The sequence below is a fragment of the Rhinolophus sinicus genome, linkage group LG06 (assembly GCF_036562045.2).
Source record: "Rhinolophus sinicus isolate RSC01 linkage group LG06, ASM3656204v1, whole genome shotgun sequence".
Taxonomy (NCBI): domain Eukaryota; kingdom Metazoa; phylum Chordata; class Mammalia; order Chiroptera; family Rhinolophidae; genus Rhinolophus; species Rhinolophus sinicus.
This window is the reverse complement of record NC_133756.1, coordinates 16,531,109-16,559,060: the sequence shown is the minus strand read 5'-3', so window position 1 is coordinate 16,559,060 and position 27,952 is coordinate 16,531,109. Positions and strand designations below refer to the sequence as shown.

Sequence of the window (27,952 nt, the reverse complement as noted above, 5' to 3'; positions counted from 1 at the left end):
TGCCTCATAAATATAGTTTTTAAATGTTGTTAGTATGTTTATTTAAATCAGGAAGCAGATAAGGACTAGACATTATAATTGTCTTTTAATATAGGTTTTCCTTCCATTTCTTTTTCTTTCCTTATAATTTATTTGTTGAAGAAACTGGGCCTTTTACTTGCAGAGTTTTCCACATTCTGTACATTGTTGATTGTGACCCTGTGGTGTTGTTTAATAAGTGCTCCTCTCCTCTGTATTTTCTGTAAATTGGTAGTTGGACCAAGAGGCTCAGTTAAATTCAGGTTTGAATGTTTTTGGCAAGACTGTTTCATAGGTGGCGGTGTGTCCTCTCTGGAGGCACATAATTTTCTGATTGTCTTTCTTTTTGTGATGTTAGTAGCTCTTAATTATTGCCACCAGCCCCTAGACCTTGTCTTCCAGCCATTTGGCGATCTGAAACTTATTTCTAGTTGATTAAGAAGTGCTCATGATATCAGTGCTCAACAGATTATCTGCAGCCTTTATTTCAAAGCCAATTTATATGGATATAAAATCCTTGACTCACATTTTTCCCTTGAATATCTTTTATCATAAAGTGTTGCTGTCAGAGGCCAAGTGAAAATCTTTCTTTCCCTATGAGTGACTTGGTCCTTTTGTCTGGATTCCCAAAGGAGTTTTTATTTTTCTTTAAAATCTGTGATTTTACTATATAATATATCCATTGATTGTTCTGAGTCATGTTTTGTAGATCTGTCCTTTCCATGTGAAGTTTCAATCTCTTTTATTATTTCAGAGAACTTTTCTAGAATTACAGTTTTACATATTTGTTCTGTTCCATTATTTGGTTTTAGTTTTGGGGACTCTTATACATATGCTGATCTTTGTTGCTTTTCTTCTCTTTCTATTACTTTGCCTCAAATCCTTTCATCTATTTATTTTTTAATTTTAGAATATTTTCCTTTTTTACATTCTGTTTCCCTTAAGGCATTATGAGTTGTGTTTTATTCACTCTTGTGTTCTTTCCAGTTTAGCTATTATTTCTGAAACATTTTTTTTATTTCTAATTCTTTCTTAATTTCTGACATCTCATTTCTAAGTTTTCTAATTCAGATTTATGTTGTTCTTTCACATCTATCATTTTCTTATTTTAGGTTATTTTGAAATATTAGGCTATGGATTTAATCTGTTTTGTAAATATGTCTTTATGACATGTGCTTCATCATTGCAGAGACGTTAATTCTAACTCTTATTACTGTTATTATTATCATTTGAGTGTAATCTTTTCTATGGCTAATTTTTACCTGAAATTAATTTTCCTAAATTTCTAGAAGGGAAGTGAGAGTATAGCTTTTGTAGCTTCATGGCTCTACAGCTCCCTCTTTTGAGATCTTCCTCCTTTGCTCCAGTATTTCCATTTTATCTGGTCTTTCTCTTTCCTTTGCACTGACTGTCCCTGTCCTCCTCAATTTTCATTCTATTCCCAGCAATTTCTCCTCAGTGCAGGGCTTCCTTTTGGAAGTGAGTATTGGTTTGTTAGTTTCAAGAGGTTTTAGGACCAAGACTGTTCCAACCCCTTCAGAACTCACTGACACTAGACAAGGGGACTGAGTCTTAGAAGAGTTAATGGAAGAGTTAGTGATTGAACTTGGGTCTCCTACTTCAAAGCCTAAGCTCTTAACTATCATACTATGCTATACAGTCTGGGATAGATGTAAGGAAAGAATATATACTTTATCCTGTAGGGGTACTTTGAAAGATCATTGACAGGTTAATATTTGAGAAATATCACTGAATAAATGAGGAGAACCAGAGAGATCACTGGGAAGCTGTTGCAAGTAATCCTGGTAAGAAATGATGAAGGACCAAACCAAAGCAATGGCAGTGGTAATGGAAAGATGAGGACAAATTGGAGAATATTTAGGAGAATTTTATGGCTTATCAATTGGATATGGGAGGGTAAAGGGAGGGGGAGTCAAGCATGAGTCCCAGGTTTCTAGCAAGAGCAACTGGATGGGTGGTGGTGGCATTTACAAATTTAGAGGCCGCAGGTCAAGGAACAGGTTTCTAGGAGTAATAAGATGTGTAACTATACGTAGCTCACTATACTATTCCTTTGCTATTCCATAAATTTGGATGCTTGCACATCTGTCTGGAACACATTCAGTTCCCTCTTTTCTACCTAAATATCTATTTCCTGATGGTTCATCTTAGCCTGAATTATGCCCAAAAAGCAGAGCCTGAGATAAATGTATATGTATGGGTAGTTTATTTTGACAAGTGATCCCAAGGAAGAGGAATGGGATTTGGAAAGAGTGATATAAGGAAAAAGGGAAAGCCAATTTGTGTGTTATAGACTTGGTTACCACTCTGGGTAGCTGAGGCTCAGTTCCACTGGGGACCTTCAAAGGGGCCAGGTGGAATGTACTTCAGAGTAATTGTCCAAGACTCAGAAAAGAGGAGTACAGTAGTACCTCAGTTTTCGAATATCTCTGTTGACGAATATTTTGGTTTGTGAATGCCGTAAACTGAAAGTAAATGCTTCAGTTTTCGAACATGACTCAGAAGTCGAATATGTCACACGGCTTCCCCTGAGTGCAAGATCCTGAGGCCTAGCTGTCAGCTGTTTTCGAATGTTTCATAGTTCGTGGATTACGTTCGAAAACCAAGGTACCACTGTATTTATTCACTGGCTTCCTTTCCCCATTGATCAAAGGTTGTCCCATGGGTATAAATTTCTTCACACTTCAAGTGTGCCAGAATGGCTGAGTAGATTCCCACAGAAATCCCACATAGTGGTTGCTAGAAGTCTGAGAGCAGAAAATGAGAGATGATGGGTGAACAGAGTGAAATTCTATCAGGTTACATAGCCGATTGCTAGAGAAATGGGTGGAATCAAAAGACGGGCCCATAGAATGAGAGATGGGTCACAAGAGATGGCTTATTCGTCATCTTTCTGGATTTGGTTGCTTTGCCTCTGGAAGCCTTCTTTAGCCTCCAAGGTTGGATTAATATTCCCTCCTAATTGCTCCCTAAGCACCCCTGTGCTTATCCTTACTATATAGCATTTTTATATAATAACGGTATTATAATTTGTTATTTATCTGTTTTCCTCGCTTCCTATCTCTTGATAGATTGGGATAGAATTAAGAGTCTGAAGGAACAATTTCTTATTTCAAATGAGAGAAGCCAAAGGAGAGTAAAGGATTAGAACAGCCAAATACTAAAGGCTGTAAGGACCTAAAGGGTTGATATTTTATCTTATTCATTACAACATCCACAGTGCCCAGCACAGAGTTTGGCATTTATTAATGGTCAAAATACTGTTTAAATATTTTTTGAATGAATGATTGAATGAATGATGACTGTCTGACTGTATGAATAAATTGATGGATAAACAAAAAATGAGTTGGGTTTTAGACCTGTTAAGTGGGATATCTAGCAAGTAGTTACTAAACTTATGTAGAATTCACGAAGAAGATCTGAGCTAGAGATATATGTATAGGTCTAAGAGTCATCAGCTTATAAGTGATAGCTGAAGCTGTGAGTGTGAAACATTTGCCCCAGAAGAATGAGTAACTAAAGAAAAGGACAAAGTATAAAGGGCCTGAGGAAACACCAAAACATAATTGACAAGTAGAAAAAGAGGACCTTCTGAAAGAGTTAAGAGAGATACCCATGATTATAGATAATTTAAAACAATAGGTAAATAATAATTGATACATACATGTGGTTCAACAATCAAAAACTATAAAAAGGTTTATGGTGAAATGTTTCCTTCCTTCCCTGTCCACCAGCCACCCAATTCTATTAGCCACCATTGTTAATTTCTTATACTTGGAGGCAATTTCTAAGATGGAAGCAACTTGCATATTTTTATAAGAGAGCAAGAGGACCAGTAAAGAAGTACAGAAGAAAGGAAAATGATGGATGAGATCCCCAAGGAGACAAGAAGGAATGTGGGAACAGCTTTGGGCAGGAGGAAGGCTACATCTTCCACTGAAATGACAGGTGGGAAGGAAAAGCTCAGATGCAGATCAGGAAGGAAAGACAGAAATTAAAATAGTTCACTCCTGAGGCCTCTACATTCTTTTTTTTTTTTTTTAATTAGTTTCAGGTGCATAAGACAAAGTAATACTTAGACGTTTTACTAAGTCTAAACCCCCCTCCCCCCATCCACTATCCCTTTGACATCGCACAGAGCCATTACATTTCCACTGTCTCTATTCCTAATGCTGTGCTCCACTTCTTGTAAGTATATACATACATATATATACAGACATATATATGTATATATATATATAGGTGTGTGTATATATATACACACACACATATATATATAATTATAGTTGGCATTCATTATTGTTCAGCTTCACGTGTACAGTGCAGTGATCAGGCATCTACATCATCCCTGAGGTGGTCTCCCAAATGGGACACGTTTCCATCGGATACCCTACAAAATCTTTACAACATTATTGATTACATTCCCCAAATTAATTTTCAAAACCCCATGGCCATCTTGTGGTTACCGACTGTTTTCTAATCCCCTCACCCTCCTCCTTATTCCCACCCCCCGCCCCCGCCCATCTAGCAACCCTCAATTTTTCCTCTATGTCTCCAAAACTGTTTCTGATTAGTTCATTCACTTATTCTTTTCTTTAGATTCCGCATATAAGTGAGATAATATGATATTTGTCTTTCTCTGTCTGACTTATTTCACTTACCATAATGTTCTCTAGGTCCATCCATGTTGTTGCAAATGGTAAGATTTCTTTCTTCTTTATGGCTGTGTAATACTCCATTGTATAAATGTACCACAGTTTCTTAATCCAGTCATCTACCGATGGGCATTTCGGTTGTTTCCATTTCTTGGCTATTGTGTATAGTGCTGCAAGAAACATAGGAGTGCATAAAGATTTTTGAATTGGAGTTTTGGATTTCTCCGGATAGATACCTAGGAGTGGAATTGCTGGATCATAAGGTAGTTCCATTTTCAGATTTTTGATATACCTCCATACTGTTTTCCATAGTGGCTGCACCAATCTGCAATCCTACCAATAGTGCACAAGCGTTCCCTTTTCTCCACATCTGTCCCAGCACTTGTCATTTGTTGATTTATTGACGATAGCCATTTTGACTGGGGTGAGGTGGTATCTCATTGTGGTTTTTATTTGCATTTCTCTGGTGGTAGTGAGGTTGAGCATTTCTTCATATGTCTGTTTGCCATCTGTATGTCCTTTTTAGAGAAATGTCTCTTCATGTCCTCTGCCCATTTTTTAATTGGGTTGTTTGTTTTTTTGGAGTTGAGTTGAGTGAGTGTTTTTATAAATTTGTGATATTAATCCCTTATCAGATATATCATTGGCAAATATCTTTTCCCATTCAGTAGGATCCCTTTTTGTTTTATCTATGGTTTCCTTTGCTGTGAAAAAGCTTTTTAGTTTGATGTAATCCCACATGTTTATTTTTTCTCTTCCCTCATGCGAGGGGATATATCAGTAAAAATCTTACTCTGGGTAATGTCTGTGAAGTTTCTTCCTATATTTTCTTCTAGGAATTTTATGGTTTCAGATCTTACATTTAAGTCTTTAAGCCATTTTGAATTTATTTTTGTATATGGTGTAAGGAGGTGGTCCAGCTTCATTTTTTTGCATGTGTCTGTCCAGGTTTCCCAGCACCATTTATTGAACAGACTGTTTTTACCCCACTGTACATTCTTGCTTCCATTGTCGTAGATTAAATGGCCATATAGGCATGGATTTATTTCTGGGCTCTCTATTCTGTTCCATTGATCTATGTGTCTGTTTTTATGCCAGGCCTCTATATTCTTGATGAAGTAGGAGGCAGCATTGTCTGCTGAGAATGTGGAAAGATGACAGTGATGGGATTGGGAAGCATAGAGTAATGAAGCTTTAGAATTGCCACTGAAAATGAAAGAAAGCTGACTACAGACACTGAGAAGGAGATCTAGGTAGCATGGCGGGTATAGCTGGACTTGAATAATATCAATTTATACTTACTGTAGTTAGTACAATTGTGGGTTGTTGTGTTTTTCTTTTTTCTTTCCCTCTCACCGTTACTCACGTGTCTAGGTGTAGAGAAGAAGTGTTTGCATTGATCAGGGATATGGGCAAAGTGAGCATTTGTACCCACTGGAGAGTGGGGGAAACAAGCTAGGAAGAATGGAAATTGTCTAAAGGCTCAGTGGACAAAGTCCTGCATTCTCTTCTCCCTGGCATGAGCTTGGCAGAAACTTTTCTTCTGGATCTGGGTTCTGGGTGAGAGTTTATTCATTTCTCTTCTGTGAGAGTTTGCTTTCATTTCTTTCACTGTGTATCGTGCTACAGTGAACATCCTGCACCACTTTCCTTGTTTTCTTGTTGTAAATTTAGACACCTAGAAGTAATGTGTGGGTTGTAAGGTATGTGCATCTCCAGTTTTACTAGTTATTGGCAATTGCTCTCCAAGGTAGTCAGACTAGTCTACATTCCCACCATTAATATGAATTAGAGTTCTGGTTCTCCCTGTCCTCGCGAACAATTGGAGTTCTCAGACTTCCTCATATTAATTTTCATTAATACGCGTATGATGGGTATGAAATGATACCTAACTGTTGGTTTAATTTTGTATTTCCTTGATTTCTTGTGAATTGAAGGATTTTTTTGCTAGGTATATTAGCCATTTTTCTTTTCAGGGAATTTCCTGTATATATCCTTTTCCCATTTTTTTGGTTGGGTCATTTCTTTTTCTTACTAATTTGTATGTAGTCTATATATTCTGTATACTAATGCCTTGCCAGTTATATATGTTACAGTTTTTTCCCCCAGTCTGTCACCCCTATTTTCTCTTTGTTTATAGTATCTTGTCATACAGAAGTTTTAACTTATTTTGTGGTTAATTAGACCAATCTTTTCCTTTATGGTTTGTGCTTCTATTTTAATTTTTTAATCTTTAAAGTATCGTTTATTAAAACCTTACTAAAATATTTTTAAAAATTTTAAATGAAAAAATTTTACACATAATCCTACTGCCCCTGTACCTATTTCCCTCGTTTTCATTTCTCTACTTCCCTTCTGGTTTCTATCGTCCCACGTATCTATTTGTACGTTGTAATCACAGTGTGTAGTTATATATAGTATATTGAAAACAAAACCGTTTTCTCATTTTCCACACTTCACATTTTTGCACAAACATGTTGCCATATCTTTATGTTACCTTAGTGATGACCAATTTAAATGAGCCCATATAATTCTTTAAGTGTTCCGTGGTTGGAAATTTAGGTTGTTTCCAGTTCTGTGTTTGTTACAAGCAGTGCTCCTATAAAGGTTATTTTTACTCAGTACATCTGCAGGGTGGCTCCCTAGGTGGAAGACGGCGCTCTGGTATCACATTTCCAGATTGGTCTCCAGGTCTGTGCACACACCGTAAATCTGTGAATCCCCTTCCCCACAACTTTAGTCTTGTCTTATCTACTTCTGGAGGCTGGATGTCCCAGAGGTGTCGGCAGGGCTGCTTCCTCCTGAGGTGTAGACAGCGTCTGCTCCCTGTGTCCTCACATGTCATCCCTCTGGGCTCCTTGGTGCTTTTTGTGTCTTACTAAAAATGACAGACTCCTGCCTAGAATTTTGCTTTTCATATTTGGATCTTTAAACCAGTATTTATATTTGTATATGATATGAAATATATGCTAATTTTATCTTTTTATCCAAATGAATACTTGTAGTTGGTTATCCCACCACTATTTATTGAATAATTTCTTTTTTTCCCTGATTTATACTAACCTCCACATATACGTGGGACTAATTTTAAGCTTTCCATTACTCTATTCCACTGGTCTAGTTGTTCTCTTCCTTCACCAGCACCCTATTGTTTTAATTACCATAGCTTTATAGAAATTCTGTCTAATAGAATGACTCCCCTCTACCTCACCTTATTATTATTTTTTCTTTCAAGTTGCCTTGGCTGTTCTTCACCTTTGACATGAATTTTAGTATCAGCCATGAAAAATCTTTCTTGGTGTTTGATTGGAATGACAGTGATTCTCAGATTAATTCAGGAGAGTTGGCATTTTATAATTTTCTGTTCCTTGATCATAACATAGCTCTCTTTATTAAGGCTATTTTTATGTTTTAAAGTAAAGTTCAATAATTTTCTGTAAAAATATCTTACACGTCTTGTGTTGAATTTATTAAAAATCTAGCTTTGTTGTTATTGCAAATAGTTTTTTAAAGGTCCACACATTGTATTTAATTATGTCTTTTTAGTCTCTTTTACTCTAGAACACTCTCCCCGCCACCCACTTTTTTTCCTTATGGCATTGACTTATCTAAGAAAACAGGTTATCTGTCCTGTAGAATCTCCCACATATGTCTGATTGCTTTCTACTGATGTCATTTAACTTGTTTCTCTTTTCCAATGTTTTCTTGTAAACTGGAATTTGGATCCAAATGTTGATTAGATTTGGTTTCAACTTTTTTGGCAATAATATTTCATATATGTACTTCATATTGCATTGTTTCCAGATCTGAAATCAGACATTTCTTTAAAAAGCTCTGATTTTCCTATATACAGCTTTTTACATGTCAATCATACCTCAATAAAGTAGTTCTTTAAAAAAGACTCTGGGTTGTTCTTTTTGTGTGTGAAGTATGATGTTTATAGACTACAATCTGGGCTCTAGGAGAAATAGAACCTTTACATTTTAATGTAATTGATTTTTCAATCTTTTCCTTTATGGTTTGTGATTTCTGTGCCTTGCTTTAGCAATTCTTCCCTATTCTGAGGTCTTAAAGATATTTTCTTATAATATCTTCTGAAAGTTTTAGTTTTGCTCTTCACATTTCAGGCTGTCCTTCCCTTAGAATTTCTCCATTTATTTTAGTCTTTTAAAATAGATCTCAATAAAGTTTTATAATTTTCTTCATAAAAATCTTATTTATCTTTTGTTAGATTTATTCCTAGACTGTGTTTTCAAGCTCTCTTTTTATTGGTATATATATTGTGTATGTAAATAATGTCTATAACTTAACGAATCAAATAGTTCTACAAGAGAGTGAAGGACGAGGGTCTCCTGTACTATCCTTCCTCTTTCATGATTTCTACTCTTCCGGCGCAACTGCTTTCAACTTTTTTTTTTTCTTCTGGTAATGTCCTCAATATTTCTAAGTAACATATTTATACCATTATTTTTTTAATTCTTAGTTTTAAATAATATCTATTTCTGCCGTGGAGGATAAGGATTTGACTCACTCACCATCCTACTTGCCCCCCTCATTTATATATGCAAACTCCCCTTTTCCTAATCTCCCAAATATAATTACAGCATAAATTTTTATTAAACCAATTATGAGGGCTTATTTATTGTAGTTGAACCATATAGTATACTAGTATTGTACTTCCTTTTTTAAAACTCAACTTTATTGAGTTATAACTTATATACAATAAAATACACCCGTTTTATTTTTTTGTTAATGTTTAAATGGATACTAATTTTATTTATTATTATTTTAGTTTCAGGTATACAAAACAATGTTATAGTTAGACATTTACACCTCTCAAAAAGTGATAACTCCCCAATCTATTACCCTTCTAGCATCGATATAGCTGTTACAATTCTACTGATTGTATTCCCTATGTTGTACTCCACATCCGTGTGTGGGTATACATATATATATATATATATATATATGTATGTATGTATATATATACCGTGTTTCCCCGAAAGTGAGACCTAGCCAGACAATCAGCTCATCTTTTGGAGCAAAAATTAGCATAAGACCCCATCTTATATTATAGTAAAGTAAGACTGGACCTTATGTTAATTTTTGCTCCAAAAGGAGCATTAGAACTGATTGTCTGGCTTGGTCTTATTTTTGGGGAAACACGATGTGTGTATATATATATATATATATATATATATATATATATATATATATATGTACATATATATATTTAATTATAGGTGACTAGGTGACATTCAATATTATTCAGCTTCAGCTTCAGGTGTATAGCACAATGTGGTCAGGCATCTACACAGTCTATTAAGTGGTCTCCCTAATAAGTCCAGTGCCCATCTGCCACCCTGTGTAATCTTCACAAAATTATTGATTCTTCAAACTGTATTTCATATCCCCATGATTATAGTGTGACTACTACTTTGTACTTTCTAATCCCTTCAACTTCTTACCCACCCTCCTGTCTAGCAATCATAAGGGTGTTTTTTTCCCCCTATATCTCTGAGTCTATTTCTATTTTGTTTGTTCATTTATTCTGTTCTTTAGATTCCACATATAAGTGAGATCATATGGTATTTGTCTTTCTCCATCTGACTTATTTCACTTAGCTTAATATTCTCTAGGCCTATCCATGTTGTTGCAAATGGTAAGATTTCATTCTCCTTTATGGCTGAGTAATACTCCATTGTATAACCGTATCACAGTTTCTTTATCCAGGCGTTTATGGGTGGGCATTTCGGTTGTTTCCATACCTTGGCTATTGTGCACAGCGCTGCGATAAACATAGGGGTGCATATGTTTCTTCGAATTAGTGTTTTGGATATCTTTGGATAGATACCCAGGAGTGGAATTCCTGGGTCATAGGTGGTTCCATTTTCAATTTTTTTGATGTACCTTCATACTGTTTTTTATAGTGGCTGCACCAATCTGCCATCCCACCAACAGTGCATGAGGGTTCCCTTTTCTCCACATCCTTGCCAGCACCTGTTGTTTATTGATTTATTAATGATAGCCATTCTCACAGGAGTGAGGTGGTATCTCATTTTTGGTTTTTATTTGCATTTCTGTGATGATAAATGACATTAAGAAAATGCACCCATGTTAAATGTGCAATTTGTTAAGTTTTGTTTAATCAGGTTTATTGAGCTGTAAGTTACAGACAGTAAAATTCACCCTTTTTAGTGCACTGAGTTTTGACAAATGAATTGTCGTGGTATAACTACCACCTCAGTTAACATACAGAATAGTTTCATCATCCCCTACAAGTTCCTACTTCCTTTTTTATATGATGTGTTTTTCTTAGAGTTACTCATTGCCTCACTTTTAAAGTTGCTTACTTTTCTGTCACTAATTCATCCTCAGACTTTCTGAAAGGAACATAATGTATCAATATGTTTAAATACATCAGGTATTCTATCAGTTACTTATTTTCTCCTCTGAGAAAACCCTCCTAGGAGCCATCCATTCTCTCTTCAAATCTCTCTACTGGTTGCTCTCTTGGCTGTTGCAGAGCTGTCGTTGTGTGACTTCTCTTCACTATCATTCTGGGAATTCCCTTCTCTCTCCTAGTTGTATGCCCAGGTTCCTAGATCCCGGTGTTTTGCTCTTTTTTAGTTTACTCCCTCATTTCAAAGCAACCCAACCCTTATTGGCTTCTTAAAGAAAGAACACAGAGGTAACTTTTGAGAACTTGAATATTTGGAAATGTTTTATTTCATCCTTTTCTTGAACAATAACTTACCTTTGTATGGAATTCTAGATTAGAAATAATATTCTCTTAGAATTTTTTGTCTCAAGCTCAGAGACAGTAGCACTTCCTTGATGACTCCCTGTGTGGTAGGTAGATTTTTTTTTCCTCTAAAGTTTACCCTTCACTGAGGTCCCATTTATTTATGTAACATCTCAGTTCAAATTCCCTGCTTCATACTAGCTTCAAGCCACATCTTTTGGTCCAACATAGGCTTTAAAAACCCCAATTAGGGTAGTCAAGGTTTCAGCTCAGTTTTCACTTCCTCTTCAATTCTGGCACTTGGTATTTTCCCATTCTTTCTTGTAAGTGCAAATATATAAGTATTTGCAATAATTTTTAATGTCTTGTACAAAATTTTTAGGTGTTTGTAACAAAATTTGGGGGTTCTTAGTCCACCAGTTTTCCAATACCAGAGGCCTACATGGTGGACACTTAATGTACATTATTTCATTTAATCCTCCAACTACACTCTGAGATAGATACTATCTTTGCATTTTACAGATGAGATGGGTAGGGCTCAGAGAGTTTGAGTAGGTGGCCTGAAGTTCAGGTGGAACTTATGCATTAGGTGCGAAAGTCTCAGTAAATGCATTGAGTAGTCGAGGGATTAGTAGGATAGTGTCTGCTAGGTACAGCCAGATGGCACATGTCTGAGTGGAAATTGAATTTTTATTTGAGAGTGCAATAGTGGAGTGGATTAGGGGCATGGTAAAGAGGAGTTAGAAGAATACTATGCGCCCTCTAGAGGAGTGTCAGGAAACCCGGCTTGGCTCTGCTTATTGAAAAAGGACTGCTTGCTTCATGAATGTCACTTTCTATAATAATCGAATCTAGGAAGAATTGGAATTTGTGATGGTGGAGTGATGTGTAGGGATGAATATTCCTAGTGTGAAAAGGGTAGAAAAGAATAATAGCATTGATAGATCCTGTACTAGAACAGCTGAAGAATTACTACAAAGCTGAGATAATGAAGGGATATTTTTAGCACTAAATTGTGTCACCTCAAGGTCGCAGTCAGTGTAAGCATATGCCTTTAAAACTTTTATCCAGGGGTGGCCAGTTAGCTCAGTTGGTTAGAGCACGATGCTCATAACACCAAGGTTGCTGGTTCGATTCCCGCATGGGCCACTGTGAGCTGCGCCCTCCACAACTAGATTGAAACAACTACTTGACTTGGAGCTGATGGATCCTGGAAAAACACACTTAAAATAAATAAAAGTTAAAAAAAAACACACAAAAAAAAACTTTTATCCAGATATATATTTCTTTGAGATATACTAAAAAAGAAAACATATCAATTAAATAACTTCATTAGTAGTCTTTTTTCTGTCTGGTTGGCAGCCTGAATTATATACATTTAAGGTGTAATTTGATCTTTTTTTAGAAGTTGAACAATTTGGGGAGAACAGAAAGGCTGATGAAAAATGCTTTGAAAAGTATCAAAGACCTTCTTTGCAATAATAGCTGATTATTCACACAAGATCTCTATCTGTAGCCAGTTGAGCACTTCTGACGGTACTTAAACTTGCAAAAGCTTCATAAATTATTACATTGAGAAATTAATTTACTTTAGAACATTAGTTTCTGTTCTTAGAGACTACCCTAAAGTAGGGAGTTAATTTATTAGTTGATTATGAGGATATAACTTTTATTTTCCTTGGAGTTACCAGAATGTTTGCTCTGAAGATCACAAGGGAAGTCTTTCATATTTACTGTGTGTCTGGCCTTGTGGATTGCTAATCCTCCCAGCTATCTTGAAAGGTAGATTTTGCAGTTGAGAAACCTGATATTCAGAGAGTTTAAATAACCTGCCCAAAATCCCATACTTGGTTAGGTGTTGTGCCACAGCTAGGACCCAGCCCTGGGTTATGAGATGCATTTGTGCATCTCAAATTCCCATGCTTTTTTCACTCTATCATGTTGCCTCCAAAAAACAAGCGTCAGCAGTCCTTGTAATCTACTCTGATTCTAGACCCTTTGCTTTAGAACAGGTATAGTTGGTCTGATATTTGGAAATTGCTTTTTATTCTCTTTGAGAGTCTGTGGGGTTCATATATGTAGAATTTTTTGTTTACATTAAATAGTTGTATGTATTAATACAAATTAGAACTCTTTTAAAGTATTCAATTCTGTAGTTCTTAATAAATACAGAACTCTTAATCAAATATTTTGTGTGAAACATTTAAAAGTTTTCAAATGTCTTAACAAGACTCAACTATGTACTAGTACCCTTGTCTTGCAAGTGTGCAGCTTTTGCTTACTGATCTCTTTCTCTAAGTGGAAGGAGATCCAGTATTGTAGGAAGACTTTCTTTCCTGTCTAGAGCCGTATGAGCAGGAAGCCTGGCTCTTCTTGGGCAAGAAGGATGCAGTTTGTGATCAGCATATAAAACAAAGGTATCTGACTCCTTGGACATTGAGCCTGACCCACATTTGATGCTCCTGTGATTATCTGAGGTAATCGGCCATTGGTACCATTTTTGTGCTTTAGAAAGAATGTGATTGTTCCTTAGGTAAGTGTTTTGAGAACAGGTTTGTGAGGTATATTTAAGAGCTCCCTCCGCAGCTAAGAAAAAGTCCTAGAAGTACACACTGTTCCCCAATAAAGTCCTGTTCCCCTTCCCCAATAAAATCTTAAAAAAAAAAAAAAGAGGCCTCAGCAGACTAAGTTTATAATAGAGTTCTGTGGCCTATGTTTAAAGCACTTATATTGCAGGTCTCGTGACTTCTCTTAATTTAGAGATTACAGAGCTGATAATTTTCTATTTAATCTAGTCAGGAATCTTTCTTTGGCCTCAGGCAAGCTTCATTTATCCTTTGCCTCAGTTTTACAACCAAGAAAATGGGGATAATGATACCAACACACTAGTTAGAGGTTTAGTTATTTCAGTCCTTTGATGTAGAAAAAGGACTATTGTTATCTGTCTTAAAAAACAGCTGACGTGCTACAACAGAGAACAAACTATGCCGATGAAATCCCCATCCTAGAGACAGTTTATTAGAAAGATTGAACATACATGCTATTTTTAGATGTTCAAAAAGCTAAGTGCAAGTTATTTTCAGTTGAGTGTTTGATGTCTTTAATCTGTCATTCTTTTCTGGAACGTTTCATTTTGCCCAAGGACTTGTTTTTGGCAGATCTCTATCTGCTTGAAAAGAATGAGTACAATTTGGTCAAGGGAAGATCTGAGAACTTGGTTCCAACATGCTTGAGAACTTTTTGAAGTGGCAGCTTTCCTTCTTATGACTGCTTTGGTGGGCTGTGGTTGCCTAGGAGGGCCTCAGTATATCCCGAATGATGCTTTCTTTGAGTCTGCTGGTGGCATAGTGAAAAGCCCAGCAGTTATGGCAGAAACCAGTTAACAAGTTGAATGGGGGAATTTTTGAGCATCCTCCCACCCCAGGAAATTTCAGTGGAGCTTTTCTCTTGACTGTACTAACCAAGTATACGAGTATGTATCTACAACCTTGAAGTGTTTTCATCTTACCCTCTCACAGACTGCAACTTGTTAGAACTCTGGTCTGTGGGATGGGATTTCGGCAGCCCTATACTGCATTTGGTAGCCAGAAAACTTGTAAGCTCTGTGTGAGCCTGGTTCTTTTGGGTCACTTTCCTTCTATAGGGACACTTTTATGGAATGACGGCTGTAGGGTAGGGGGGACATGTGATAGGTAGGAATTATAGTAGAAAGCCCAGGCTGTCATCACAAACTATCTTTGAGTGACAAGCAACCACATGGCTTAGATTTGGGGGAACTCGGTAGGGCCCCCTAAGGTGTAGCCACTGAAGCAGAAAGAAAAATCAGGAAATTAAAGTGTCATGGAAACTGAATGAGGAGAGCGAATCAGGAAGAAAAGAGTAATGAGTTGTGCCAATTGCTACTAAGAAGTTGAATAAGATGAGAACTGAGAATTTATCATTGGACTTGGCAAGATAGGTTCATTCATGACTTAAACTCGTGATGGAGTGATAAGGACAAAAACCATAGAAAGAAGGGGAGAGTGGTAAGAAAATGGAGATAGTGAGGCAGCTGTTATAAGAAATTTTGATCTGCAGGGAGAAGAAAAATAGGACAATGAAATATTTCATACCTACAAAAGAATATATGTGATATAAATAAATGCTCCCTTGCCAGCTTATAAAAATAAGGTATCCTTTTTTTAACATGGGCTATATTTTAGCATATGTGTATGCTGATGGGAATGATCTAGAACAGGGGGAAATTAATGATAGGGAAAAGAAAGCATTCAATTATTCAATTCAACAACCATATTTTACTACCTATTACAATGTGACTGTGTTGGGTAGTTGTGATGAACAGTGAGTAAAACAAAGTCCTTTCCCTTAAAGAGTGTATTGAGTACAGGGAATGTGATCCAGTGTACAAGTGGATAGGTTTGCCTTAGATTAGAATACGGATAGTTAATCCATTTTACAGTCTGAATATGTAACATAATGTATGTATGTTTAATTTTGTATCACAAAGGTGTTTGCTGCTTCTGATTGCTTCTATTTACTCATTGAAATAAGAAGTGAAGCCACAGCTAAGAGTGAGGAAGGGAGAGGGGGGTTGAAATTTTAAGGAAGGATGCAAAGGTAGGAAATCACCTCAAAGAATGTGAGAGTGAATTGACTATGGAAATGTATTGCTGGACAGTGCTAAGAATCCTTTTGAGATTTGAATTATCTATTTCAAATAAGACTAGCCAATACTATTAGGAGTTTTTTTGCATTTATGTTCAGCTTCTTGGATTCAGGTGTAAAGTAGGCAGACAGTTGGGATTTAACCAACACTGGAGCTTTTCCAGATGCGTACAAAGGATAAAGAAAGTGGCCAAAGTGTAGTAAGAGAGTAATTATAGTGATGGCCCACCATACACCGTGTAAATGAGGTCACCAGGGGAATAAGGTTGTGAAAAATCATTGTAGTAAGTGAATTGAGAATCCTGTTAGAATCAGAATTGCTAGAATCAGAGTATCAGAGTGATTGGAAAAACAAGAGAAGGTAATGGTCAGAGAATAGGATGTAAGCTCCACGAAGACAGGTATTTTTGTCTGTTTTGTCCACTGCTGTATCTCTAGCACCTAAATAGTGTATGGTCGTGTTAAGGGTTCAATAGATGTGTGCTGCATGAATTAGTAGGATATTTTAAAATGAGATTTTGGAGGTGGTGCAGTTATTGGTAATGCCAAGGAATAGGGTATGACAGTGGTTAAGTGACTAAAATAAGGTGGAGAAAAATTATCAGAACTGAGACGGTCAAGGAACCTTAACAATAAGGATGTTGAAATCACTGAAGTAATAAAAGAAGGAGCGAGAAAGAGGGAGATAATTCTAAAGTATTTTTCAAAATATCTTATACATACCAAAGTTATGAGTGCATATCAATTAAATAGTTAAGAGTTTGTTCCTAAAAATATTAGTCCCCTACCCCATCTTCTCATAGATTTCTCCATAAAGGTAGTGATAGTCTCTTCTTTCAGCTAATTTCTTCTATGTCTCTAAATAGCATGCTTAAATTGTTACTTCTTGAATTTTCTATTTTAGACACTACCTATTGATTCCCTAGTATGAAAGATGAAGATTTTGCTCCTCCTATATAATCATATTATAATTTTGGAAGATCATTATTTAGTGTTTATTTGACTATGTAGTTTGACCATGTAAACTGTTGAGCCATGTGGTCAACTACAGTTTTTTATCCTTTCTCATACCATTTTTCTCCCTGCAAAGCAATAATTAGCTTGTCTTTTCCTATGCTTAGTTTTCTATGAATTTATTAATTCAACCCCCACCTTTTTGCTAGTTATATAATCTCTTCTCAAAACATTTGAACTCATTAGTTATTCTACCAAGTTCATCTTCCTGAAGTCTCTCCCAGAGCCTCTGATGTACTTCGGTCAGTCTGTAGTGATTGCCTTCCATGCCTGGTACAGAGCTGTCATTTTGTCATCTCCCTTAACTTTTATGAGGATTCATTTTGCCTCTTTTCTCTAGTTTGATGTCCTGTTTCCTCGAATCCACATTTTCCTTTTTCTTGGTTTATTCCCCTTGTTTTTATGGAAAACACACTAAAGCTTCCTGACAAAATTTGTATGGGAGCTAAATTTTTTGAGACCTTGCATACCTGAAAATACCTCTTTATTCTATCTACATAGTTGGTGGATAGTTTGACTAGGTACAGAATTCTCAGCTGGAAAGCTGATTCCTAAGAATTTTGAAGGCATTGCTCCGTTGTAGCTTCCAGTGTTACTGAGAAGTCCTAAGCTTTTGTAATTACTAATTTTTTTAATGTGACCAACTTTTTCTTGGAAATTTGTAGTATCTTCTCCTTGTCCCAAGTGTTGTGAAATTTCATAATGATGTGCTTTCATGTTAATCTGTTTTATACACTCAATGAACTGTTTCAGTTTGGATATTCAAGTCCTTCAGTTTAGGGAAATTTTTAAAAATCATTTTATTGTTGATTGTTCTTACCTGTTCTTTTTTCCTGGGAACTTATTCAAATAATGGATTTCTTAGACTGGTTCTCTAATTTTCTTATATTTTTCTCTCACATTTTCCACTTCTTTATCTTTTTTGCTCAAATTTTGTATATGGATGGGGCATGGCGACTGTGAGTTTCTCTGTAGGGTGATATGGTGATGTGGTTGGGCTCTTTTTTGGCAAATCTCTTATATCTGCATCTTTAGGTTTTTTCTCTTGGATTACTCAGATTTCCCAAAGGAAACTATTAAATTATCCTGCCTTAAAGGTAAGGACCTGGCTGCTGACGTTCTAGGAAATGAATAGGGGTCAGAGTCAGGAGGTGTCTCAGATTCCTGGAAGCCCCCCTTTTTCAGTAAAGTGCAACCCCTCTCACATTCCCAACTGTGATTATGCTTCCCCAGTCTATATATCCTCTATTTCACTCTCTTCAACCCTCTGGCAGGGTAGGACCTGTGCAGTAGTTGGGTGGAAAAGAGAGATCTTTCAACCAGCCTTCTTTATTTTTGACTCTTCCCTCCCCTGCTTTCCATCCGTATCAGTTTCTGAGCCATTTGGGGAATCTAGTGTAACTTGAGTTGGTTCTCAGTTTTCCTATGACCAACTTAGGAGTCATTTTTTCAATGTTGTTTCCTCTCCCATTCTTCCTATTGTTGTGGGTTTATATCCATTTAAAAATGCATTTACTATTATTTAAGTGATGTTTTGAGAATGGGTAATAATAGTTGCGCATCTTCAATCTACTGTCTTTACTTAAAACTTTTACAATCTCTAAAGAAGGAAAAGGGGTGACAGGGAGTTTAGTAGCTGACTGCAACAAGGAAGAGTAGGTGATTTTGTCTGTTGTCATGCATTTCAAATGAGCTGAGGTCATGGAGCAAGAGAAATGGCCTGTAAATAATAATAAGAAGTAAGGAGTTCACCTACTCCACCTCTGGGCCCTTTAGTTGGAGAATAGTAGGAAGGACAGAGAAAATGTCCTAAACAGTTTCTTGGATGCTGTTAAAATCGAGTGATAGACTCTTAGGACCTTAGAATTAGAAAAGATTTATAAAGACATCTAATCTAATCTTTCACCCTCTACAAAAATCTGTTTCTGAGTATCTCCCATGAAGCTTATGCTAGACTGTGTTTGAAAACCTCCAGTGGGGATTTCTCATGAGGTTCTAGATATTAGAAAGCTTTCTGTAATGTTGTACTCATCAGTGCTACTCTTAAATTTCTACTTTTTGACCATATTCTGTCCTTGAGCAATCAAAACACATTTCGAGGTGTGATCAAACAATACGGTGAATGTTTAAATAAAAAAATTATTACAGTAAAAGACACATTGTCATTAATCCCCCTCAAAATACTCCCCCTTGCTTCGAACACATTTATCCCATTGTTCTTGCCACTTCTGAAGCAGTTTTGGAAGTCCTCTTTTGTGAGTGTCTTTAGTTGTGCAGTCGTGGCTGCCTCAATGTCCGAATCGATTCAAAACGTTTACCTTTCATAGTCATTTGACTTTGGGGAAGAGCCAGAAGTCGCATGGTACCAGATCCAATGAAAAGGTGGATGGAAAACTGTAATGTTTTTATTTGAACACCTTCTCTCAACCATAGCGCACACCTGACTGACTACACCGAACAAGTTGAAACTTGTCACACACTGTTACTAAGGTTCCATGTGCCGCTTCCCATACTGAAAATCCCTGCCTTTCTGTTGGATGGCCCTCGGCAGCAACATTCACCTTATGTTTTGATCACAACAGAAAGGCTCCATGTCACACATCGTTTCTGGTAAACGGCAATTTCTGTCAAATAAAAACATGGTGTGTCCTCATCCACCTTATTCACAGGATCTGACACTGTGCAGCTTCTGGCTCTTCCCCAAAGTCAAAAATGACCATGAAAGTAAATATTTTGAATCGATTCAGGACGTTGAGGCAGCCAGGACAGCGCAACTAAAGACACTCACAAAAAGGACTTCCAGAACTGCTTCAGAAAGTGGCAAGAGCGATGGGATAAGTGTGTTCAAAGAGAGGGAGAGTATTTTGAGTGGGATTAATGGCAATGTGTCTTTCACTGTAACAATTTTTTTTTTTAATTTAAACATTCACTGTATTGTTTGATCATACCTCGTATCTTCCTCTTCCTATGGCAGCCTTTCTTATTGGGTCCCCAAATTCTTCTCTGCTGTCTAAGGATTCCTCATTCGCATGATTTTTCAGATCCTTCAGCATCTTTGTAACTTCCTCTGACTTCTCTGATTTGTCTTTGTCTTTTCTCAAATGTGTTGTTCACACATGTGGTTTGAACAGTACAAGTCACAGAGGTATTACATTCTATGATCTGGAAGCTATTATCACAAGAAATTTATTAATTTCAATAAAAGCAAAGTCTCATAATCAAATAGTACTTTATGTAATTTTCAAGTATGATATATAAGTTATTTTTAAATACAAACTATCTTCTAATTTTTCATCAACTTTGATTTGATTTTAAATAGTAAGATGCCTGACCAAATTTAAATGTGACATGAGTACATTTAAAGAATGTCTAGATTCATTTAACACCACCATTGTTTTGTGTGTGTATGTGTGTGTGCGTGTGTGTGTGTGTGTTTTGAAAGCCAATGTGATGGCAAAGGGGCAGATTACATACTCTTTCTGAGCCTGTTTTCTTGTCTATAAAATGGATTTAACTATATTAATATTATGGAATTATGTGAAAATTAAATGAAATAAAACATGTGTAAGAGCTTTGTAAACAGTAAAATGCTGTCCAATTTTAGTTGTTTTTGCCATCAATTTAAAGATAGCATTAGCCTTAGAGAACCAGTTGATTTGATTATAGCAGATACAGTATAACCCTTGGTTCCAAACTGGAATCTTTATGGATTGGAACATTAAAAGTATGTGATTACTCAGGCTGTTGCTGTAAAGGTGTTCAGAGACACATCCTTTAATGAATGAACTTGTATAGTAACAAGATGATTAGCTGGTTGTGGATGTTTGTGCCTCACTCCTCTGATTACTGTAACTGAGAATTACCATATATGCCATACATGGACTATTATTTTTGAAGGAATTCAAGTTTAATTAAGTGTACTGAACATCAAAATTATACTTAACATGATTTGATTTTTCACGATGATTCCCAAAGTGGATGAGAAACTCAGGATTTTAAGGTCACCACCATTATTAATGCCACTGAACCCAGAGTACAGCTCTAGATAAAGAACTGAGAATAGCTTGATCTTTGTAATCATACAATTTTATGTCTTAAGTGACTTCAGAGATAGTACAGCCCTTTCATCTTATAGATGAGGAAACTGAAGCCCAAAGAGGAAGTAACTTATCCAAAGTCACATGTGGAATTAATAGAAAAAGAAAACATATCTAATCTTAGAAATTGCTTTTTTGGGGTGATAAAAACCCTGATTTTAGTTTAGTTTTGTTTTTTTTTAACTTGTTATCTTTTTCTCATGTTGTTATAAACTTCTTTTTGTCACAAACGCTTAACTACCATGCACTCTGCTGATCTTCTCCCAAGTTTTCTGGTTTCCAAGTAAACTGGACAATATTTCCATGCCATACATACTTCAGGATTAAAGTAAAATTCAAGTTACAGACAGAAAATATATAATGTAATTGTAAGAGCATGTTTCATGGTCTTGAAATGGGACAATGATACTTTTGTCCTGTGGCATATTTGTGTCTGAAAAGAAAAAAGAATGAAATTATTTAATATAAATTTACAATAATAAATTATTTCAAAGTAAAGCTTTGATTTGAGAGAACAAAAAAACCCTTGTTATTTCTCTATTAATATCAGTGCATTTGGAAATTAAAATTCATTGCAGATATCTAAATCCTGGAAGAGAAGTGACTAGCATTTTTGTAGAGAACTCATTTAGCAGAGGTAGGAAGTAGCACACTCTCTGTTACTTCTTAGCTTCACACAGGAAAGATGAGTAGAATTCCTCTATTTGTTCTTAACCTGAAGAGGAAAACTTCCTGTAGGAAAGTGAATGAACTATAAATATTAGAACCATAAATGATGAACCTCCATTTTAAAATTATAAATCTAGCCTGTCACTCTCCAGCCATGCCCTCCAGGACAGGTACATCTGATTTCTTTCCTTCCAGACAGCTCTGCCTTTTTCTTCTTTGGAGTCAGCAGGTTTGTTCCCTACCTCATTGCTTTAGGGAGCTGCAAAATTACCTTTATGGCCCATGTCCTAATTCTGAACAGTGACAGTCTTTACAAAGGGGGCACTCAGCTCTGTCAGAAAGTATGCTTATTTCTAAACACCTGAAATGGAGTGTTTTCATCTTTGAGTCAATTTAAACAAGGAGAAGGAGGTAACAGGAAGGGTGCTAACATTTACTGATTCTCATTTGCCAGCACTATATTGAACTCTGGGAATACAAAGATAAAAGAGCTCCTGGGGCGGCCGGATGGCTCAATGGGTTAGAACGCAAGCTCTGAACAGCAAGGTTGCCGGTTCAATTCCCGCATGGGATGGTGGGCTGCGCCCCCTGCAACTAAGATTGAAAACGGCTGCTGGACTTGGAGCTGAGCTGCGCCCTCTACAACTCGATTGAAGGACAACGACTTGGAGCTGATGGGCCCTGGGGAAACACACTGTTCCCCAATATTCCAAAAAAAAATTAAAAAAAAAAAAAAAAAAGATAAAAGGGCTCCTTATGAACCTCAAAGTCTAGATGGAAAAGAAACCATGTAATCCAATTTAGTGATTTGCAGTTTGTAATGGATCAGAAAAGACTTGATCTCTAGAGGAGATAATATATTGGCTCTGCCCTTTTAACTGGCAAAACCTGAATCTTGATGGATGAATGTGTAGTGGGGTGGGGAAAGAGAATAGGGAATCCATTCTTGTCAGTTTACTCTAGCAAGTTAACATTAGCTGTGTGGAGGGGGAATTGTGGGAGAGAAGGCTGAATTAGGAGCTACCTTTGTTGACTTAGGAAGGGCAGTAGGAACCAAGCTTTTTCTGAGTCACCTCTTGGTAGGTGGAGTCATATTTTGAAGACCCTTAATGTCATGCTAAGGAATTTGAATTCAGTCTTGTAAAGCAGTGATCTCCAAAATGGTGTGTTCTCAGAGCCGGGGGGGGGGGTGTGTGGGATGGAGTACCAGAGGAAAATATTAGAATCTTTAGTTCTTTTAATTTTGTCTCTTTTTAAAATGTCTATTTTTGTGTATGTTATATCAAGAGCAGCTTTTATTATTTATAGTGATTTGTGTATTTTTAAATTAATTTTAAAAGTAAGTAGGAATAAGTGGATAAGTGTTGAATTTTTTTTTTTAACATTTGGAGAACTCTATTTTAGACTGTCTTTTTTTTTTAGATTTTATTGGGGAAGGGGAACAGGACTTTATTGGGGAACAGTGTGTACTTCCAGGCCTTTTTTCCAAGTCAAGTTGTTGTCCTTTCACTCTTAGTTGTGGAGGGTGCCGTTCAGCTTCAAGTTGTTGTCCTTTTCAGTCTTAGTTGTGGAGGGCCCCACTCAGCTCCAGGTCCAGTTGCCATTGCTAGTTGCAGGGGGCGCAGCCGACCATCCCTTGCGGGAGTTGAACCAGCAACCTTGTGGTTGAGAGGACGCGCTCTAACCAACTGAGCCATCTGGGAGCTCAGCGGCAGCTCAGCTCAAGGTGCTGTATTTAATCTTAGTTGCAGGGGAGGGGGCGCAGCCCACCATTCCTTACGGGACTCGAGGAGTTAAACCAGCAACCTTGTGGTTGAGAGCCCCCTGGCCCATGTGGGAATTGAACCAGCAGACTTCGGAGTTAGGAGCACGGAGCTCCAACTGCCTGAGCCACCGCGCCGGCCCTAGACTGTCTTTAAGCAGGGAAATGAAATAAGTGGAATTTGAGTATGGATTAGAATAGGGGAAAACTGGTGTGAGAAAGAGACCAGTTAAGAGATTGGGAAAATATTTTGAGGGCTGAACTAAGGTGGTGCAGTGGAGATAAAAGAGGAGGACTTGGGGACCAGTGAGACATTGGGGAGGGAACTGGGCAGGAGAAGGGAAACATCAATCCTAGAACATGGCCAGATTTCTGACTCCAGATCCTGGATGGCGGTGACGCACTGATGAAGCTAAGGATCACAGGAGGGATATTTAGCTCTCAGCCTAAGGATTACCACAGTTCTTACTTACAAACTGAGCTGGTCATTCCTTCCTGCACCTAATGCCCCGACCGCAGCACAAACAATATGCAGTTGGCCCTTTGCTGTGCACTCTGGGGACTGCAGACTGGGACTCTTTTCCAGGCATTTTCAACCAAAATTGGGCACGGTGAGATCTCCATTGCAATTAGCCTTTGGTGTTTATTAAAGCACCAAATTACTCTTGGGTATTGGATTGGGATTGGACCACATAGGAATTAGTAAATTGTGACCATTCATAGTCACACCAAGTAACTGAATTCATTAGTTCCATATGGACAGGGGTGGAGTACGGGATGGTGATTGGATCACAGCCATTGTTTGTAGAAGTGCTGGGTGGGTAAAAGCATGTTAGTTACCTTTCCCTGACAGTTTTTTTCCAGGGGAGTAAGTATGTTTTTCTTTCCCCTTGCCGTAGGAAATTATTTGCCAGATTGTGTTATTTATAACAATCTGTCATGGAGCAGCTGCCAGGAAAAGAAAAGAGGCAATTCCCAGTAGCCTTCCCCACCTCCCACCCCACCATTACCACCACACACAATACATCCGGTTTTCTGATTTAACTTTTGTTTTTTTCTTCTAGTTTTACTCAGTGGTTTGGCTTGATTGAAAATGTTCTTATAATGAGAGATTTCTGGGCTTTGCCATGGCTTGGTAATTGGGTTTTCTGAGCTTAATTTGTTTGCTTTAGCTAAGATTAACTAACTGGCAGCAGTTTGGGTTTTGAATTCCTGGGTATCTTAATTTCTCCCCAAACACTAAAGTGCTGTCTTCCACCTTGTGTTGAAGACCTTGTATGTTTCTACTTTGTCAAAAATACACATTTGTTATCCTTTAGAGCTGTTTTTTGCCCTTGACATTGCCGTGGCTTCTCTGAGAAGCAGGCTTGGAATAAGGCATATACTGAGGGCTGTTAGAATGGTGAGTAGGAAGGTCTGTGGGGATTCCAGCTGGCCTCTGCAGAAGGAGGTGTACTGTATTGCTGGTGTTAGAAAGGAAGTTGTCCTCCAAAACAAGGCAGCTGAGCGTTGCTGTGTCCCAGAAACTTTCAAGTTAGTTGCATTTTAGATATACTGTACAGTTGCTTTACAGTCCAAACAGTTATGTTTATTCATTGCTTGTGGTCACACATGATCAGAAACACTTCTGGCTCATAATAGTTTTTAAACTTTTCCTTTCTAGGCTCCAGTTAGTAGTAGAACATTTGTATTTCCAGAACGAGCTTTACATTTTTAGAATAAAAATCAAAACAAGAGTCATTTATTTTTTTCCTATTATAGCTTTTATAAAAAGGTACAGAAAAATAGGTAGTATTATGAAGATGTGAAGATGCTTTAGTTTTCCTTTTAGAATTTTGTTTCTTCTTCCAGAATTTCTAGCTTTTGAAAGCAAACTACATTGATCAGATAGCAAAGGCTTTCCTTTGGAAGTGGTAGAGTTGCAAAGAGGATAGGAATGTGTTTGGTCTCAGTGAGTCTCACGGGGTATATTCTTTGGGAACAGAGGCCAGAGCGGGCCTGACAGCACCTCCATCTGCATCCCATACATGCCCTTTCAGACTGATGCTTTTCTTTTCACACTGAGAACAGATGGCAACCAGACATTGGGGGGAGGGGTTCTGTTCCTTGTGCTCCTTGGGGATTTTGCATTCAGCTTAGCAAAGAGTCATCTAGAAGCAAAGAGAAAAATGAGGCTGTGGACTGTTCACAATTATGCAGGACTTCTTTGGCATTCACTATACTGGCAGATTTATTTTTTGCAGGTATTGAATGATAACAGCATTTATTTTCTAAGCGAAGGTGTCACCTCTTCAGAGGCATCTGCATTGGGGTCATTTTCTTTACCTTGGAGTATACTTAATAATTGAATTTATTGAAGAGCAGTCAGCTTGCAAAAATCAGTCATCTTATTAGAGAAATTTAGAAAAATAGAAAGGAGATTTTTTTTTCCCCCTCAGCAAACTGTCATTTTCATTATAATGAAATAGGGCAACTTCTGTAGTGACATGTCATTAGTAATGGCCCAGCCTCCTATCTTTTTAAGCATTGCTGTAAGTAGTAGGATTCTGCAGACTATTTTTTCCTGAGCTTGCATGTATGTGGGCTGATTTGTTAATGTTTGGTGGTTCCTGCATGGTGAGTGTAGGGATTTTTTTCACTAAAAAGATGTTTATAAGGATTTTTTTTTTTTTTTTTTGTGCAGAGTTAAAATCCGAAAAGAATTAAAAGAAAACAGAAGGGTAGAAAAAAATCCAAATTTGAACTTCTTAACCTTAAGATAATGCCTTTAAAAGGAATTGTTTAGGCTATGCAAAATTAGTTATACATAGGAAAAGAAATGATGGTTCTGGTACAGATTCTATACTGATGGTCCCAAACTTACAATGGTTTCACTCACGATTTTTTGACTTTGCAATGGTGCTAAAGCAATATGCATTCAGTAAAAACTGTACTTCGAATTTTTAATTTTGATCTTTTCCTGGGCCAGCAATATGCAGTAAGATACTCTCATGAAGCCAAGCAGTGGCAGTGAGCCACAGCTCCCAGGCAGGCACATAATCACAAGAGTAAATAACTGATACCCAGCAGTGTACTGTGTTGTCAGCACTTTTTAGATACTGTGTGCCGAGCACATTTAAGGTAGGCTAGGCTAAACTGTGCCATTCAGTAAGTTAGGTGTATTAAATGCACATTCGACTTACAATGTTTTCAACTTATAATGGGTTTATTAGGACATAACACCATTGTAAATCAGGAGCATCTGTATGCAGAATAAGAAATTTCAGGCAATAAGACAAAGCATTCTGATGGTTGAGCCTCACTTTCTGAGCAAACATGACCCTTTGCTGTAGTAGAATGTGAGTTGAAATAATCCATTTTCCCACCCAAAGCAGGAATCTTGATTTCAAATTAAACTCTTAGAAAAATTAGAGCCACTTACAAAAATTTCCATGTATACAAATATTCACTTTATTCTTAAATCTGGTATAATTTAATCCAATGTTTTTCAGGCTTTTAAAGTCTCAGAACCTGTTTTCCAAACCAAAGCTTATACAGAAGCCTAGAAAATAAAATTAATAAAAGAGGAGCTACCTTGGTTGACTCAGGAAGGGCAGTAGGAACCAAATTTTTTCTGAGGCATCTCTGGGAAACTGTACAGTGTGCTTTTGAGAAACATTGGTATAGTCGATTTAAATGACAATTTAAGGAATTTGTTCTCCAATTGATTATTTGTGGACTTTTGTTTACTGCATTAATGATAAAACATAATGGTAGAATGTATTGTTAGAAATTTGTTTAAAACATATTGAGTAGCCCTTTTTAGCCACTCACATTTAATACGAGTATTTTCTAGTCCCAGAAAAATCACCGGAAGTAAAGATATGTCTGTCATTAGAAACCAAGGCTAAGATCATCCACACCCTCATTTTCCCAATTACTATATACAGATGTGAAAGTTGGACAGTAAAGAAGACTGATAGGAAAAGAAATTGATTCATTTGAAATATGGATTGGAGGAGAGCTCTAGGGATATCCTAGATTACCAGAAAGACAAACAAAGTGGGCTGTAGAGCAAAGTAACCCTGAAACATCACTGGAAGCAAAAATGGCAAAGCTGTCCTACTTTGGGTTCATTATGAGAAGGCAGGGTTCTTAGGAAAAGGTTGGGGAAAATAGAAGGCATCAGGAAAAGAGAAAGACTGAAATATGAGATGGATAGACTCCATTAAAGAAGCTATAGGGTGAGTCCACAGGAGCTGAGCAGAGCTGTTGAGGACAGGACATTGCGGATGTCACTCATTCATAGCGTCACCAGGAGTCTGAA

At 37.1% G+C, this 27,952-nt stretch overlaps 1 protein-coding gene across 2 annotated transcripts in view; it reads left to right on the top strand.

Moving 5' to 3' along the window:
- EIF2B3 (eukaryotic translation initiation factor 2B subunit gamma) overlaps window positions 1-27,952 on the top strand; it is a 111,148-nt gene that overhangs the window by 12,169 nt on the left and 71,027 nt on the right. The gene's annotated exons all lie outside the window — the stretch shown is intronic.